The sequence below is a fragment of the Limulus polyphemus genome, unplaced genomic scaffold (genome assembly GCF_000517525.1).
Source record: "Limulus polyphemus unplaced genomic scaffold, Limulus_polyphemus-2.1.2 Scaffold3704, whole genome shotgun sequence".
Taxonomy (NCBI): Eukaryota; Metazoa; Arthropoda; class Merostomata; order Xiphosura; family Limulidae; genus Limulus; species Limulus polyphemus.
Window position 1 is genome coordinate 1 of NW_013669314.1, and position 11,339 is coordinate 11,339.

General features: G+C 29.3%; 1 long non-coding RNA gene across 2 annotated transcripts; it reads right to left on the reverse strand.

Moving 5' to 3' along the window:
- Positions 1–4,802: 4,802 nt before the first annotated feature.
- Positions 4,803–7,532, reverse strand: LOC111088414. 2 transcript variants are annotated; one of them, XR_002612938.1, is made up of 3 exons: positions 7,500–7,532; positions 5,411–5,548; positions 4,803–4,883 (listed from the first exon to the last, which is right to left on the reverse strand). It is a non-coding gene; the product is annotated as an uncharacterized LOC111088414 (long non-coding RNA). The 2 variants fall into 2 exon arrangements; XR_002612939.1 differs by having other exon boundaries at positions 7,481–7,511.
- Between the last annotated feature and the right edge of the window lie 3,807 nt (positions 7,533–11,339).

Consider the following 11,339-nt stretch of genomic DNA (forward strand, 5'->3'; position numbering starts at 1 on the left):
AAATACAGTCTCTCTCTAAGAGTACTATAATCTAAAATACAGTCTCTCTCTAAGAGTACTATAATCTAAAATACAGTCTCTCTCTAATAGTACTATAATCTAAAATAGTCTCTCTCTAAGAGTACTATAATCTAAAATACAGTCTCTCTCTCTAATAATACTACAATCTAAATACAGTATCTCTCTATGAGTACTATAATCTAAAATACAGTCTCTCTCTCTAAGAGTACTATAATTTAAAATACAGTCTCTCTCTATGAGTACTATAATCTAAAATACAGTCTCTCTCTGATAATACTACAATCTAAATACAGTCTCTCTCTAAGAGTACTATAATCTAAAATACAGTATCTCTCTAAGAGTACTATAATCTAAAATACATCTCTCTCTAAGAGTACTATAATCTAAAATGCAGTATCTCTCTAAGAGTACTATAATCTAAAATACAGTCTCTCTCTAAGAGTACTATAATCTAAAATACAGTCTCTCTGTCTCTTATAATACTACAATCTAAATACAGTATCTCTCTATGAGTACTATAATCTAAAATACAGTCTCTCTCTCTAAGAGTACTATAATTTAAAATACAGTCTCTCTCTAAGAGTACTATAATCTAAAATACAGTCTCTCTCTAAGAGTACTATAATCCACAATACAGTCTCTCTCTAATAATACTACAATCTAAATACAGTCTCTCTCTAAGAGTACTATAATCTATAATACAGTATCTCTCTAAGAGTACTATAATCTACAATAGTCTCTCTCTAATAGTACTATAATCTACAATACAGTCTCTCTCTAATAGTACTATAATCTACAATACAGTATCTCTCTCTAAGAGTACTATAATTTAAGATACAGTCTCTCTCTAAGACTACTATAATCTAAAATACAGTCTCTCTCTAAGAGTACTATAATCTACAATACAGTATCTCTCTAAGAGTACTATAATCTAAAATACAATCTCTCTCTAAGAGTACTATAATTTAAAATACAGATTATAGTACTCTTAGAGAGAGACTAAAATACAGTCTCACTCTAAGAGTACTATAATCTACAATACAGTATCTCTCTAATAATACTACAATCTAAATACAGTCTCTCTCTCTAATAGTACTATAATCTAAAATAGTCTCTCTCTAAGAGTACTATAATCTACAATACAGTCTCTCTCTAATAGTACTATAATCTACAATACAGTATCTCTCTAAGAGTACTATAATCTACAATACAGCCTCTCTCTAATAGTACTATAATCTACAATACAGCCTCTCTCTAATAGTACTATAATCTACAATACAGTCTCTCTCTAATAGTACTATAATCTACAATACAGTCTCACTCTAAGACTACTATAATCTAAAATAGTCTCTCTCTAAGAGTACTATAATCTACAATACAGTATCTCTCTAAGAGTACTATAATCTAAAATACAATGTAGATTATAGTACTCTTAGAGAGAGAATACAGTATGTCTCTAAGAGTACTATAATCTAAAATACAGTCTCTCTCTAAGAGTACTATAATCTAAAATACAGTCTCTCTCTACGAGTACTATAACAATTTTACATGAAGTGTATTACAAGTTTTTTTAAATGTCTATCTCTACAATGATTTCATTACCTTCAAGTCCTTATCCAGTCCCCAATAACATCATACAAACATGGTAAAAATAAGACCAGCTTGTGTAGTTTGGGTGAAGTGATGCTTTAGAGAATGCAGTAACTTTAATAGTTTTTTTGTTATAATTAGGTATATTTTCTATAGTTGGTTAATCAGAAAATATGTGGATCACTTAGCACAATTAAAAGCCTGCCAGTCTCTCATGTCTAGAGTTGGTGTTTAGTGGTATTTGCTAATTAATTGATTAGTATAATGCAAAAAAAAATGCAGTGGGTTCTGCCAGCCAGTTGACATCTATCCAGTGAGTAGTAGTTAAACATTAATGATGGTAGCTATTCCATAAATAAAACAGGGTAAGCTCATTTGGGGGCAATATTTTGATTTCTTTAATGGCTGGAATAATTGAATATAGTAATAACTGAAAAAACCTAATTTCAGATTACTTTCACGACAATTGATATAATTTAATTTTAAATTAATCGACTGTTAGAATAATGAAAAATAATAATAATCATTAATATAAACTTTGTTTAATTAATTTAATTTTTAGTAATCAGTTTATGTGCCATTAATTGATGTAATCACTGCTCATAGGTAATTAATTGTATTGATTAAATTACCTGTCTCTACCAAAGTCATTTGTCCTACATGATCTTTACAAACTTAAGCTATTTAGTCATAAATTAACTTAAAAAATCAACAGTCTTTCAAGAATAATAGTTCTTATTTTTATAATGCAAGGAAATGCAGTATGATAAATATATTTATGTATTTTCTTTATCAGATAACTGTACATATTTCAAAATTACTCTATTCCACAGCATCACGTATACACTTTTCACCATCTGTGTAACTTTTTATGAATTAAACATACGAATGGTTATGCCTCATGACAACAATTACAAAACAGGAAGCAATGTAACAATAGTTGTTGTTAATATTTGTCTCAATATTTTTTTTGTTTCATTTTGTGATTAATATATTTCAATTTATTTTTTTCATAACATTATATCAGTGGTCTCTATACAGTTAGTCTGATGTACTCTCATTAACTGTTTAAATGCTAAACTATTTACAACCAACTTTATATAAGATTGTAAATATCACTTGAAAGTGTATACAAGTGGACTCGTGAAGTTTTGTATCAAGTAAACATGATTTTACACTCTAGGATTACTCGACTGCTTTAAGACTTAGAAGCCACTAAAACAGATGACTCAAACATCAGTGACGACAGATAGATATCAAGAACAGTTTTATCAGAAATTGTACTTGTTGCCATTCAGCCAGTAATATATAAAATCCAAAATTTACTCTTATTTTGAAACTGAAAGTACATGAAAGGTAATATTTCATATAAATATCATGGAATAAATTAATTATTAAAACTCTGAATAAGATGTAAATGACATTTTTTGCTTTCATTGTAAATTGCTCGGGAAAACAAAATTACAAAACTTTACTTCAGTCACAGAATTGCATGCCAAATATAAAATTTAATGGGAAAATGTACTAACATACAATTACAAATTTTCTGAAGGACTGACTTTGATATCTTATATCTTTATTATTGGTTTAGGCATATCTGTTATTCTGGAACTCCTATGCATTTATATGCTTAAAATTTTCCACGTGATATACATTACGCATCCATATATCTAAAAACTATACTTTATTTAATAAAACAAAATTAATTAATTGAAGTACATTTACATATAATTTTAAAAATTAAAGAATAAATTATCCATGTTGCATTATATAACTTTTTAAACTAAATATTTTAATCTATAATATGTTTTTATGAACTGTATTCTGTGGATTGAAAGTGAACAAGTAAATATTCTTTATTCACCCAAAGAAAACGTTGTTGCTAAATAGCTTGCTCATTTAACTGTATTTAAGTTACTAGGTATTGACTAACAACAGTCTTACTAATAAGTAACTCCTTGAGTCTTTAATATGCAAGTGTTTTTACATTTTCTTCCAACCTGTGTTGTAAAATGTAAATGTATTAGTAATTTCATATGTTTTTTTCTAAACTTCCATCTGTATCAATGACTTCTAGTTTAAAACAAGAGGGAATCCTCAATAGCCATGGGTGTAATTAGAACTCAAATCGGTCAAGAGGTGGAGCCACAAGCTAAAAGTTTGTACTTGTAACAAAACAACAACTCAGAGTCATTCTATGAGCCGCTATGCAGTGGCTAATAATCTTTAAAATAATAAAGTTATTAATTATTTTTTAAACTTTTCAAGCTAATGATGTAAGTAAAAAAAATCAAAAGTTGGTAATTAAAGATTTTTTTTTATATTTCTGTGTTTTTAATATTTCTTTTAAAACTTCAATTTTCATCTTACAGATCATTATAATCTCTACGAAAATGCCATTTAGTATCATCACGTTTTCTTGTAACATACTACAAACTGTACTGACTTCTGTGTTTCTAGGATCTATGTAAATTTGTTTTCATTGGATTATATATCATCTATCACATGCTGTGAAAAGAATATTTACTAGATTATCAAATGAAATCAACGACCAATTATTTTTAACAATGGATTAGTATATTGAGTAATAGCTACTTAAGTCAGATATCATAGTTCTCTGTAACAATGCTTTACTTTTTCCTGCATTATCTTGCTTAGCAATAAATATCAGAATTTTTGATAACAGTCCAAAAACTTTTTCTGAACTTTACTGATTCTGATTAGCTATGCAGCAACCCTAACTAGTAAGAATGTTTATTATTTTTCTGAATTATAGCCAATGTCACCAAGTAATATTTATTTTCTTTAACAATAGTTCAGTAGTTTTAGTATTCTTGTGAAAATTTGTAGGAAGAAACTCAATGGAGGATATTAATCATATTTACAGCTTATTAAAGGTTGTAAATGATATTTTAATATACTTTAGGGTTAAGGAAGTAACTTACTCCTAAGTTTTTATCTTTGAATATGTCTATCACATTAAATAAAGTTTAGTTTGATAGTGTCCAAAAAAAGTTGGAAATAGGAATATTAGTCTTTTGTAAAATAACTGATTAGTTGAATGTAATTAATTAATAAGCTTGATGATTAATTGATTACAAATCACACTAATCAACCAGCTCTAGCAAAAATCACCTTATCTTCTTGATTAAATTTTACATATCAAATAACAGACAATACCTTTTTTTTGGACAAACTTTGAGCAGTTTAGAAACATATTCAGTAACATTTGTATTTAAATGTTTGTGGACAGGTGATAAACAGGCAGTTACCTGAAATATATAAAACAGTGAAAGTTTTAAATGTACTAGTATTCAGCCAATAAGTAATTGTATTATTACATGTAACTTGTGAATAGTAAATACTGTAAACTTTTTAATTTCATAATTTTTAGACAGTAGATTATAACAATGATAATATATCAAATTACATTGTGTATGTTTTTTAAAAATTCTACTTGAGAGAAAAGAATGTATTCTGAATAATCAAAGTTATTCTAATGTATTAATTTCAGCAATTTCTTTCACAGAATCATAGCTTCTAAAAATAAATATACAAATGGTATTCTAATGAAAAGTTTAACAAGTTGAAAATAATAATATGCGTATATAAAAATCACATTGAAACCAAATATTTTTCTACATTTCCTTTTGGATTACAAATGAAGTAAAGTAAAACAATATATGGTTTTATAATTTTTGAGTTTAGTCTAATGAAATATAAATATGCTGTAATTTAAATTTAAAAACTATAACATCTGACAATACTAGTTCAAAATCAGAAAAAAATAAAAACAAACCAGAGAAGCAACCTTTCGACGAAATGAGGTTGACATTTTTGACACACTTCTTTAAATGGTAGAAGGCATCTCATAAAAGAGTTTGAGAAAATACAAATCCTCACAGGATTTAGACACCTAGATGAAAAAATAGAAATCCTGAAATAATAAAAACAGCAATTAACAGTGGAAATTGAAATTATTATCATAAGATAATAAAAACAGTTATGATGATTACAATTTGGCTTGGTTACTAAATTCTACTTTTTCTTCAATTTTTACAAGAAAATGATTATTTCAAGTATCCTGTGTTGAAAGCAAGTGGGCTGGACAGTAATTGATAAATCTTAGTTTAAACCAACCCCATAATTTTCAGTAGAATCTATTTTTATTATAAACTTCTGGCTTCCATTATTGTAAATGACAACTCATTCCATAAGTCAATAACCCTGTTAGAAAAATAAAACTGTCTTAACCGAACACTTCCTTGTCTTTCTCATATCTTAAATATATGTTTTATCATCTTTAGAATATAGCATGTTAATCCTGACACACAGCTATTAACAGCTCATCCAATAATTACACTCACTCAAACTTTCCTACCTAAACATATCACAAGCATTTTCATTCTACATATAAACAAAAGCCTTCAAATGACATCTTGTTCATCTTCTCAAGAGACTGACTGTACTTTCTGTTCAAAGATTATTTTTACTGATAATGATAAAATTTCTTGCTTCAAAGTTCATGAATATTTAGCAATAATGACTATACACATGGTAATCACACACCAACTGTTCAAAAGGCTATATTTACAATGAACATCCAATGTTCCTGGGTATATTTTACACATGTCTATACCGTGACTATTCACATGTTCAAAAATATTTGTTTCACAGCATATAGCACTAATAGCAGGGCTTTGTCCCAATAGTTTCAAGAGCCTAGGATCAGGTATTCAAACCTAACCTGCAACAACCAATTTTTTTTACTTGTCAGATGAAACGTTGTGCAGTAAGTAACATTCTAAAAAAAGGTTGTGCATACAATCAAAACTTCAAATTGTTTTCACTGTGGTCGTTCAGCTATTTTTCTCTAACAGACATAGCAATTCATAAGATTAAGTACACAACAGTCATGTATATACTTTATAGAAACTATTGTGAACAATATTATATATGTAATTTTGTAGTTTAACTATGCAGCTTTAGACTAGTAATAAATGAAATTCCAAAACAATTATGTATATAATCAAAATTATTATTTGTCTGAATTGTGCCCATGTATTTGTTTTAATTTGACACTTTTGTATATACCCTCAGCAGTGTTCAGTTCACAGTGTAACATGGCAAGACCATCACTGGCATAGTGGCAGGGAATCACAAGTTTTTTCTAGGATTAACAAAAACAAACATATCTTACGTCTCTGACTCACTCTTACTTTGCGGTACATTCAACTTTTTGAATAAAGTACTTTAAAGGAAAAGCCAACAATATAACTTGGTTTTCATAGTTATTTCAAAAGTTTTCTGGATTTTGTATTTAACTTGCATGTTTCCAGTTTCCACAAGTCTGTAATGGACAGAGTAAACTCCCTATTTTTAGTTTAACCATGATGATTTTTGTCAATATTAATTACTCGTCTCTTCAATAATTCAAAAAATACTACAGCACAAAATTATCAATATACGTCTGTTTTATTAACTTTTAATCCTCTAGACTTATGTAAAGGGTTAGGGTGTTTTTTACGCCGGGAAATTAGTGTTAAAGTAACCTAATTTTATTAAATACCTAAACCTACATACTGGTATTAACATGATTAATTTAGAAAACTAACACTGTTTACTCAGTGTTAGTGCTGCTAAAGGTAACAGTACTACATTACAATAGAATAACTAGTAGTAGTACTACTACTGTACTATTAGCAATAATAATACATTTAAAATAGTTTATGTATATTTAGACACACTATGAATAAATCTTAGGCATATATATCTTTTGTAATATAAATCATAAAAATACAAAGTCTTCTCAACAATGTGAATTCGTGACAAAACAAAGGAACATACGAATTATAATATAAATATATACATAACACATTTTTACGAACACAGTAAGTGGGTATCTCAGACCAGTTAATTTTGAGCGCCATCTAAACTATAAAAAGGAAGTATCTAAAATATTAAATTCACTTTTCAAGAAAACTAAGGTGGAAACACAACTGACAATATGAAATGATCAACAGTTCTCTTATTCATAATAATATTTGAAGAGAAAGTCAGTGATTTGTTCACGTTTCTGAAAAATTAGAAACGTTTAATTTAGCATTTAATATGAAGAAAAAACTGTTAATATTGCTCTATTTTGGTATTGTAAATTATGTTCTGGTGAGAGAGCGATTTCTCCATTTGTTTTGTTTACTGTTTATTTATTATCCCTTCTATCGTTCATTTCAACTATTAATTTTTAGTAAGCGCTAACGTACATTCTACCTAGAGCACGTTAAATTTTAGTATATTTATATTATAAAACTGACACAAACTTCCTCTAGCAGTAATGTACAAATATAAATATTAATTAGCTAGTCACTAAATAGAAACCCTTCCTTGATCTTAAATGAGTTAATTCACGAGTTAGAACGAATTAATGCTGATTGTTATTGATCATGAGAGGTGGTTTAATTTTAGAACATTTTTTTTTTTTTTTTTTGAAATAGGTTTTTCTTCATCTGGTTCTTTTTGCTGATTCATTTATTAATTGAAATAAATAACATTGATATTTATGCTGTATTGTTTGTTAACGTTTGCATAAATTCCTGGCTAAGCACGGATTTAATAACTTTTTTTTTTTAGTTTTTCACAGTGCAATAGTTTTACGATCCAGCTCAGATGAATATCTATGAATTAACTATAAGGAATAACGAAAATGTAGTGTGCCCCCCCTCCCCCAATGGCTCAGTCATAGGTATGAAGGTTTATCACAATAGTGGTTCATAATTGGGATTGCAAGGAATTGTCCAAAACTCTAATCGAAAGGCTGGGTGAAATGCACCTTAAAGAGTAAAGATTTGATTCAAACAACACGTTAAAACATTTACTATTGACTGCTAAGACTGTAAACACATAAAATGCACAAATAAGCATGCACGTTAGGCTTACAAAGAAAATTAAATCCGCTCAAAACAGCCCGTTGGTAATTCTTATTATTATTCTCCTGCCAGCCTACAACAAAAACAGCTTGGTATATAGCACCGAAACCTTTTGTAGAATACTGAATAAGGTACTTTGAAGGTCGTAGTGGTGTTTAAAAGTCGGTTTGTTTCTTTTATATTTTATATAAGCTAAAAAAATATCATAATTCTAGTGCAAACGATATTATCATTACCCTTGAAGATAGTTTTCTTACAAATATATGTTGTTCCTTTAAAAAGCTTAAGTACAAGGTGAAACAGGAATTACCAGAAATAATAGATGAACATTAGGTGACTGTAATATGTAGATACTGAATGTTTTGTACACTGTACAATCGGTGTCTTTAGGGAGCCAATCTCTATATTATGAATAAAGCGAAAACCGTATCAGCTAGCTACTATCTATGTATATTATCATTACAATGTATAAATTAGCTACCATATCAAGTAATCCTTTACCCATAGTTGAGCATAAAATAGCCAGTAAACAAGATAAATAAAAAACTGGGATTTTAAAAATCTGCAAATAGGGATCGTAAAAAAATAAGTAAACAAGGCTGAAGATACAGTAGACATTATTTACTCAAGCTACAAATCCCTATTTTGACTCCACCAAATGTAGCCCTAGGTAACAGCATGAAGCCAAAATAGGGGTTTGTAGATTGAGTAAATAATGTCTACAGTACTCCCAGCCTTGTTTGCTTACTTTTTCGATCCTAATTAGTAGGTTTTTAAATTCCCAATTTTTTTATTTTATTTATCTTGTAATGCTATCAGCCGAGTTTCAATACCCGTGATGAACATAGCAAAAATAGCCCATTGCGTAGCTTTGCACTTAAAACAACAACACTAACCAATTGTAGTACACGTTATTTGAATTCAAATTATCTTTTCCAACTAAATAAACAGCACAACGGCATGATGAATATCATTTGCTAGAAACGTTTTAATAAGCAGTTTTGTTTTATTTTAACTGATTTGTTTGTTTGTTTGTTTTAGAACAGAGTTACATTGGACTATTTGCTGTGTCTACCGTGGGGTATCGATCGTCGAATTTTGAAGTTATAAGTCCGTATACTTAACTTCCCACTGTCTCACAGGGGAAGTTTTTTTTTTCGACTTTAAAGTATAATTTCCTGCTTTCATCAACAAAAATTATTTTACCTTTCATTCTTTCGCTTAGTGCGTATATATTTTATGCTTCTATATATGTTCAAGGTGCACTCAGAAACCTAATTAAAATATTTATATAGAAATTTTTAGGATTCTACTAATTTAAAATATTGGAATAATATATATTTTGGATTTGGAGATGAGTCTCGAAATATTTAATAAATTTTAGAACCTTATGTATAAACTATGTACCTGCATCATGTATGTAACAAACTGATTCAGACTTTCTTTTGTTCAAAAACTTCTAATGTTTGAAAACATAACTAACTACATATTTTTTAAGTAATTTTATAGCTTGTTATGTGGCTTGACAAATAAATTTTTAATTTTCTCTATTTATAGATATTCGCAGAGTAACGGTTCGCGATGTTTTGAATCCTAAAATTATTAATATTTGAACGAACTCTTAAAAGATATAAGATTTGAGCTATATTAAACTTTACAATTAAATAATCCTTACATATATATATTGCCATTTTTTGCTGGCCATAGAAAGGGATGAAAGTCCTCGCGGAATGGATTATATTGTGCTTTGCACTGTTCTGTTTCACTGTTATTTTTTTAGGCCCGGCATGGCTAGGTGGTTAGGGATCTCGACTCGCAATCTGCGGGTCGCGGGTTCGAATCCCCGTCCCACCAAGCACGCTCGCCCTTTCAGCCGTGGGGGCGTTATATGTAACGGTCAATCCCACTATTCGCTGGTAAAAGAGTAGCCCAAGAGTTGGCGGTGGGTGGTGATGACTAGTTGCCTTCCCTCTGGTCTTACACTGGTAAATTAGGGACGGCTAGCGCAGATATCCCTCGTGTAGCTTTGCGCGAAATTCAAGAAACAAACAAACTAGTATTTTTATGAAGACTAGTATAATATTATATCATTATAGACAATGGACTGAGCTCTTCAAATAAAACTCACGACAAAACTTCAAACCAGTAAAGAAAACATCACTAGTAATACGAAAATAGAGAATAGTAATGAAACAAAAAATAACAAGTCATCATCAGATAAAAGTGTTAACACCAAAAGTAAAAATATACCTGTCGACCTTACGTATCAAAGAAACCACTATGATTCTGAAAGAGGTTCGAAAAAAAACAACACTTTTTAATTTCTCAGAAAATAGACTCAACCGAACAAAATGATTTGCTTCGAGCTAAAAGGTTTCCAAACTTAAATTCTCCAAAATCACACCCAGTTCTAAAAAGGAGGATTATCAACTGAATCTCCCTTTACTCCAGATTCCACGTTTAATAGCACTAGTACTCTGTCGTTTTTGAATTATTCACAGGTCAATGAGACGTTATATTCTAAATCATTTACAAATCATTCGAGGCCTTTTATGAAAGCTCATGTGAAAGCACTTTCATCTTCCAAAGTAAATGCAAAACATCTTAGATTTCGTTTTCCTTCACATTTCTCCTTTTCTTACGTGGTTGAAGTAGATAAGTACGGAAAATGTCCGATTTACTTGAAGAAACACAAACATAATCAATATTTTGAAGAATTATCATTTACAAACACTTTTACAATAGAGTTGATTGCAGGAGAAGAATGAGGAAAGGAAATATAACCTTGATATCATTAGTAGA